The sequence below is a fragment of the Geospiza fortis genome, unplaced genomic scaffold, assembly GCF_000277835.1.
Source record: "Geospiza fortis unplaced genomic scaffold, GeoFor_1.0 scaffold17, whole genome shotgun sequence".
Lineage (NCBI taxonomy): Eukaryota > Metazoa > Chordata > Aves > Passeriformes > Thraupidae > Geospiza > Geospiza fortis.
The window spans coordinates 107843-114913 of record NW_005054438.1 but is presented as its reverse complement, the minus strand read 5'-3'; positions in this window follow the sequence as shown (position 1 = coordinate 114913).

Here is a 7071-nt window from a genome sequence, read left to right as displayed (position 1 = left end):
CGGCCCAGCCGGCCCGGCCGTGAGGGGGGCTCGGGGACCCGGCACATACCCCTGCCCGTGAGGGGGGCTCTGAGACTCAGCACACCTGGCCCGACCGTGAGGGGGCTCGGGAACCCGCCCGTCCCCACTGAGCCCTTTCCAGAGCCTCGTCGGGACCGTTCCTGGGGGATCCCGGCTCCTGGAAATCCATGTGCCCTGCGGGGAGGAGGCCGGTCCCCGTCAGGCGGGACACCCCTCACGCTGCTCGGGAGCCGGGGCTGGGCGGCTGTGGCCATAGCGAAAAACACAACGGCGTTGTGACAAAAGCGTATTTTATGATTGGCTTCTCGCAAATATTAAAACGAATATTATATGTGTTATGTTAAAAAGTTATGCTGTATTGATTTTCTTAAGTAGCGTGTTAAATATGGTTTCAGGTTATAGCATAATGTTAAAATAGAAACTATGCTATGTGAGATACTTTAATTTAAAGAAAGGACTCGCAGCGAGATAGCAGCCACAGGACACCTAAGTCTTTCAGAGAAAAAGAATTTTTTGCTCTCTTATCAGAAGAAACTTCTTCCCGCCTCGCTCAGTCCTGAAGATGCCATTAGGATTAAGAGGAAGAAGTTGACGCTGACCAGAGAGAATCTTTTATTTGAATGAAATTTATGCATCATGTATGAGGTGTATGACTATGCAACAGGCTATTGCTTTTAAGGGTTAGTCCTCTGTTAACGTGGGTCCTTTTTTGGGCTTATTTTGCCCAGAAAGTGGTACCCGGACTGTCTGTAACTCTTTGTTTTTATTGTCTTGTATTGTCCTAATCTCAGTTGTTCAAATTATTATTACTCTAATTATATTACTATTTTTATAACCATTTTATTACTATTAAACTTCTAAAAATTTAAAAACAAGTGATTGGCGTTTTTCACAGGCGTCCTCTTGGCTCTGCGGGGCGCTGGAGATCGGTGCCCCAGCCCCGGGGGAGGGCAGGGACTGCGCCCGGTGATCTCGGAGATCTCGAAGAATCCTGCCTGGGAAGCGGGAAAGTTGTTTTCCGAAGTACGTTAGGTGTATGTTTGCATAAATAGCGTATTTATTCTGTATTTATATTTTGTAAATAGCTAAGTGGGGTTTGATAGAGAACAGAACTGCACCTGGAGCTGTCGTAGGTGTGTTGGTGTGGGGGTGTTTTAGCACCCCCCGGGTGTTTGAAAGCTGCGGTTCTCAGTCTCTGCAGTTTCATTTTTGGCTCCGCATCAATGGCTGTGTTTGCCTTGTTTGTTGTCAGGAGCTCGAACCCAGCTGGGACCTCTTTGCCAATGCGAGCATTTGTGACACAAGGCACAAAACTTTCAGAGCAATGGTTAAAGTCTACCACGTTCATGTTTTATTTTTTCTGGGTTTTAGTCACCCTGGGAATGCGATGACGTTGTGCACAATGAATATGAAACTCTGGGGTTGTGCAAGACCCGCTGTCTCAAGGCCATTTCCGTTGCCAGCCAGCAGTAAGAAGGGGGTTTCAGTTTTGGGTCTTAGAGCTGACACTACTTCAGCCTCTTTCTGTTGCTGACACCTGCAAATCAGTTGTTGCCATGATAGTTTCTGAAAAATCCCTTTGCCAGGATTTTTCTCCTGAGAAGCTGAGAAGCCTCAGAGGAAAAGAAAACCAATAATTATCTGCTGCTGTGGAATGCAACAGGTGCATCTTTGGTTGGTCTCATGTGGTTGTTTCTAATTAATGGCCAATCACAGTCCAGCTGTCTCAGACTGTCTGGTCAGTCACAGGATTTTATTACCATTCCTTTCTATTCCTTTCCTTGTAAGCCTTCTAATGAAATCCTTTCTCCTATTCTTTTGGCATAGTTTTAGTATATAATTTTCTTTTAATATATATCATAAAATAATAAATCAGCCTTCTGAAACATGGAGTCAGATTCTCATCTCTTCCCATGTTGGGACTGCCTGCAATTCCCACAATCATCATTTTGGGATGGTAGGCCTAAATTTGTGCTAAATTTAAAGGAAGATCAACATTCCTATGGAATTCTGCCTGAATCAGAAGATATTTGCATCAGTCAATTCATGTCTTTCACTGAAACATTTTCTGATGGGATATCTTAGTTTGGGAACTGTTCTTTTGATATTTTAGGTGTTGTTTTTAATAACAGGCATTTGGTGAATGGGGATGCACACAGAATCAGTTCTTTATGGGTAAAAACTTCCTGACTTTAAAAACTTGGGAGTTTATGTGACTTTTTACAATTCTGGATATAATTTTTTTCTTCCTAAGACACATAATTTGAAAGAACTCTTCTGCTGCTCTTTGCAATGGCTTCTATCCTGCTTTTTTCATACCTATGTACCATTTTTGGTGGAAAGGAATGTCCCAATAAGCAAGAAAGGCAAATGTGTCTCCGTAGCCAAGAATCTCTTTAGGATTTGGACAGGCCAGGTTACAAACCACTTTGCTGCCTGCATTAGAGTTTTGAATATGGATTGCCTGATTAATTTTTAATTTATATGGCAACCTATGTCTTCTATTTCCCTTCTAAATGGTGTTCATGAAGGCCCAGCCTTGTGCAGGTAAATTGCCACTATCTGCAGAATTTCTCAGAGGATGTGAAATGTAAGGATGTTCTTCTGCCACTGACTCTGTTCCTATGGCACACACTGAACAACCCTGTGGTTAATTAAAGCAGGTTCTCACTGCCAAATCATTGCCATTACTTGTGAGATATTTCTTACCACACAAGCAAAAATAGAGAAGCAGCTGCAGCTGATATGGTTCCTTGTATTTACACTGAATAGCCTGCAATGAAAATGTATTTTTATTCTTTTGAACACAGATTTTTTAATATGGCATTTGCTAACAATAAGGGTATTTGACTCAGGGTCAAAAGAGAGACCTCAGTGATATGATCTTTGCCCTACAAGTATCCCATCAAAAATAAGATGAGTAATAACAGAGATGTTTGAAAAGCCTGTGTGAAAAGTTTTCATCAAAAAACTTGGCTCCTCATTCCTACTACCATACACTTACAGAAAAATTCAGACAGAGACAGCTGAGTTCCTAGAGTGATTTTAAAAACACCCTAATTGTTGACAGCTAATTTGTCCTCTCTTTGGAGTGGACACACGACTTGACACAAAGCATCTAAGGCTGTCAGGAAAAGAAAATAACTCCTACAGCTTGTGCATGGCAGTTGTTGCCTGTGGACTTTGAAACTAGAAACACTGTGAAGATTTAGGGAAAAAAAAGAGAGTAAAACAATATCCCAGTTTTTCTGGGCACTTAGAGAAGTGAGAGAGCTGTTTGCTTTCAGATGTGTGTCATGCAAAGAGAATTGCTGGATCTGCAGAACACCCATCTTATCAATACAGTTATTGAGAAACCAGAGTGAAACAGGGATATACCTCTCTACATTTATAGAAGAAAAGATCTCAGACAGTTTGAACACCTCTGGGGATAGGAAAAAGGGGTGACATGGCTGGATGTGGTGTGTAAGACTACAACTGTATTTGGAGTCAGCCATGAAAGAAGTGCTGTGACACCAGAAATGTATCACATCCTTATGGAATGGTGTCCACAAATCTCTGGGTTTTGCACTGTGGAGGTTTCAGTGCATGGCACTCAAGCTTTACTAAAGTAAACTATGACTAACAACTGGGAAAAAACTCAAGAGAGAAATCACAGTAGCTTTGACCACTTGTGTGATTTTATGTAGGGGTAAAAACAAAAGAAGATACAAGGCATGAATGATTTTGCAACAGTTTTCCAACACTTTTTCTCTGCCTACAGAGAAGCTCATAGAATTAGCAGATGGAGGAGGGACGCTTAATAGAGGATGAGGGGAGCACAAACATGATTTTTTTTCCTTAACTAGTGGAGACAGTGGAGTAAGACAGCAAAGCTGGCTGCTAAGAACAGTCTGGTGATGAGGGAAAAGATGCAATTGCAATTGAAGTATCTTGTGATTCTGAGAAAACCATTTGTGAGAAGTCAATGAAAAAGAGGAAGCAATAGTCTGTCTGTTTGCTCTCCTGCTCACATTTTGTTGTCACACCAGGCACTCAGGGAATTGGCCAAATATATCACTTTAAACACCTAAATTCCAAGATTGTTCCATGCAATAGAGGAAACCCGTAGCCCTGTAAAACAAGGTTTGTGCAAAATGTACTCTCTGTGTGTGGCAGCAATGACAATCCATTTATTTATACCCAGAGAAGGAAAGTACTGTGTTATATTTATGTTGTTAGAAAGGAGCACTGATATTCACAGTTCTTTATTAATTGTGCATGTTAAGATAGTTGATTTCCTGCTGTTTTAGGAATAGCAAGGAAATAACTACCTCAGGAATACTTTTCCCAGCTCACTGTGTGTGGGCATGTTAAAAAAAAAAAAAAGATCCACCATGGTATGTCATTGCTGAAAATGTCTCTTGAGCCTCTTGTATTCAGGCCACATTATCCTGTGTGGAATGATTCCAAAGAGAAGAGTGCTCTTGCTGTCTGAGTTGCTCTCTGCTTCTTTGCTCAGTTTCATTTCTGCCAGAGAGCCTTTGCTCTGATCATTTGCTCAGGACACGAGATTATGCATCAAAGACTCTGTTTGGGAATAGAATTCACAGGTTTTTGAGTTCACAGGTTTTAGAGTGTGAAATGCCTTCTGGAGAAAGGTTACTTTCTTTTGCCCAGGTTCACTCCACTGACGATAAGAATGACAAGAGAGGGAACACAGCTGAATAAACTCAGCCTCAAGCCAGATGCAGATGATTTTAGCTGAGGAGGAGAAGGACCAGGTTGTCTGAAACCATCCAGCAGAGGTTTTCCTTCTCCAACAGGAAGTTGATTTTTAGGACAACTTCTTCAGCATGGCATTTCTGATCTCACATAACACACAGAGCACTGGAAATCCTCTGAGCAATTAAAAAAAACCCCATCACAGCTAAGGCTGGATCCCAGTGACTGCAAACTCTTACAGAGAGCATGGAGAGGGAGTCCATGGTGCATACACTGGCTGCTCTCTGGTTAAAACTAAAACATAAAGGTATTTAGAACCTACCAAAACTGATTTCAAACCTCAGCCTTCCCAAACTGTGGTAAGATGAAGTCCATAAAATGCCCTACAATTAAGGTGTCTTTTTGTTTGTGATTATGGTGATCTTCTGTGAGGAGAACTAATGAAATGTTCAGAGAAAATGCTTAAGAGCCATTGTGACAATATCTGAACAGGTGAAATGTTTTTCAGATGCAAACAAAATTATGTAAAGTCTCAAGACTAATACTAACTTAAGGAGATAAAATTCAGCACAGGTATTTGCTGTACAAATTAAAGATTACATCAACAATTTTTAAGAAGCAGATTAAAAGAAAGAATATTATCCATAATTTTATAGATATAATTGTAACTTGATTATCTTTATGTCAACATAACTGTTAAGATAAATGAGCTCTGATTTGAAATTATAAAGCACATTAAGCACGGATTTGAAAGCTGATATTGTGTTACAAGTCTGAATGGACCTTATAGAAAGCTATTTTAAGAACAGGTATTGTAAAAAAAAAATCTTAATGCTACTTTAGAAAGCAAATATGTATCTGTCCTGTTCTAAGCCATTGCCATGAAGTAAAGAATCTAGCAAATTTTGGAAATCAATCTCTGATATGAAAATATTCCCTCTTGAAAAAAACAGCTGTATTCCTGGATACATTAGTGCCAGAGCAAAACAGTGCCCATCACATACCAAAAAGAATGTTTTAATATTGTCTTTAGAAATAAAAAAAAATAGAAAAGTGTTTTTCTCCTCATAGCACAGTTGAATAGGAAACTATGTAATGCAACAGGATATGATACGGGTGCCAATTAGTGAGAAATGGGAACTGAAATCTGTGTGGCTTAATGTTGTTTATTGAATTATTTGATAAAATATGGTACTACTACTAGAATTTGATGAGAACTGTAGCTTCATTTTATTGTAAAAAGCTGGTTTGGCCCTTAAATAACTCAAAAAATTCCCTTTGATACCACTTGCAATACAAGTGTAAAGGGTAGATAAAGTATAGTGTGGCATTTGTGTTTTTGAAAATGTGGTTGCAGGACAGATGAGTGGTTGGGCTGAATTCCCCTAAAAGCCCTGTCTTTCAGGAGGTGTAGAGGTCAGGACATTAACCTGATTCCATAATGGGTAAGAGGCAGGTCAGGAGCTGTCAGCACAATGAGTACAGGTGGGGATCTCCCTGTGGATGCTGCCTGGATTTTTGTGTGTGCTGCCATGCCATGAAAGGCAGCCATGGATGTGCTGCCTCTTTCTTCTATGCACAGCAGGACGGGGCTCACCCCAGAAAGCAAAAAAGGAGCAACGTTGCATGGCTTATCAGCTGGTGATCAGCTGTCCAACATCTTCCTCCAGCCCCTGGTGCTCAACTTCTTGCACCATTGATTGCATATATGTAATATTTTGTAATGTTTTAATTCTGACTTTTCCAACCTCATTACTTCCTTTTTTTCCTGGCACTTATCTCCAGCTAATATTGCAATGTGGCCTCTTTGTCCTTTTCCCATCACTGATGCTGGTGTGATGTGATGCTGGCAAGATTTGGTGGAGCAGCATGCACTGCTGTACTAGTTATAGCTCAGAGAGAGAGAAGTGGCTTTTATTTCTCAGTTTTGTTTGTCAGGTTATTGATTGTGACTTTATTTTGTAGAGAGAGAAAGGGAAGGAAGGAAGGAAGGAAGGAAGGGAAAGAAAGAAAGAAAGAAAGAAAGAGAGAAAGAGAGAGAGAAAGAGAGAAAGAGAGAGAGAAAGAGAGAAAGAGAGAGAGAAAGAGAGAAAGAGAGAGAGAAAGAGAGAAAGAGAGAGAGAAAGAGAGAAAGAGAGAGAGAAAGAGAGAAAGAGAGAGAGAAAGAGAGAAAGAGAGAGAGAAAGAGAGAAAGAGAGAGAGAAAGAGAGAAAGAGAGAGAGAAAGAGAGAAAGAGAGAGAGAAAGAAAGAAAGAAAGAAAGAGAAAGAGAAAAGAAAAAGAAGAAAGAGAAAGAGAGAAAGAGAGAAAGAGAGAGAGAAAGAGAGAAAGAGAGAGAGAAAGAGAG